A 1,116-nucleotide genomic window follows, 5' to 3' on the forward strand; every position below is an offset into this window, starting at 1 on the left:
CTAGCTTTAATTTGAGCCCTGGCAGACATCTCTACATCTTATCTTTCCTGAAACATATTCATAAATCAAACTTATTGTCCGAACAACTATATATCAATTTATTTTAGCAAATATCATGAAAACTACTATTCCTACGAAGGTAAAGGTCATAAACTTCTGTATAGTCCATTAAACTAGCTTTAATTTGAGTACTAATAGACATCTGTACGTCACATAGTTCCTGAGATATAGATTTCTCAAAATAAAACTAACTACTAATCTTTTAGTAGATTTATAAACAATTTTGCTTTTTAAAAAGCTATATCTCGAGAACTATTAGACGTAATAGTTCTTTTAGGGCTAATATTTCAGCAAATTTAATCTTCTTTAAATAATGTTCTCTTAGATTTTCTAGTGTTGTTGGTAGTTTTTAAGATGTAGAGCTCTGAATGAAAAATCAATGGTTTTTTATGTTTTTGAAATAGCAGCCATTTTTTAATTCCCCTACCTATACTTGGTAGATTCATCAATTTTGAGTAGTAATTATACATAGTTTTTATGGAAGTAATCAAAAATTGGGATGAGATAACTGCCTTTTTTTCTTCCCGGCTCTTGTACTAATTGGTTAATAACAAATAGTTTTTTTTTTTTTTTTACTATTTTCCTAGCATCACACTACAATCTTCACTTTTGGTCATCTAATAATATTCTGATATTTTTTTATTGTTCGTTGTAGGTTGTTTTGTTTTAATTTGACTTATTCTTCTGTAATTTGTTATAACTCTAAAATCTCTCACACTCACCGCTACTATGGAAAAACAAAATGCACTAAGATGCCTTTACATGGTTACCAAATATTGGCTGATACAGACATGCCCTGAATTTACAGCCAACCGGTTGGATGTTGGTTTTTGTTCGCAAATCAAAGAGCGCTTGTGCTTCATCAATATTGTTTCAAAACTGCCAAAAATGAATATTTTTGGTCTCCGTGTTTTAATTAATCAAAGAGTTATACCAAACCTTCGGATATTTAATTATTAACTTTTGTTTAAGATCCTGTTGAACAGATTCGATATTTAGGACTCCATCTTGACAAGTGACTTACTTGGAATCCACACACAAGACTGAAACGACAAG

Source organism: Halyomorpha halys, unplaced genomic scaffold (assembly GCF_000696795.3).
Source record: "Halyomorpha halys isolate HHAL.00 unplaced genomic scaffold, Hhal_1.1 Scaffold22.1, whole genome shotgun sequence".
Lineage (NCBI taxonomy): Eukaryota > Metazoa > Arthropoda > Insecta > Hemiptera > Pentatomidae > Halyomorpha > Halyomorpha halys.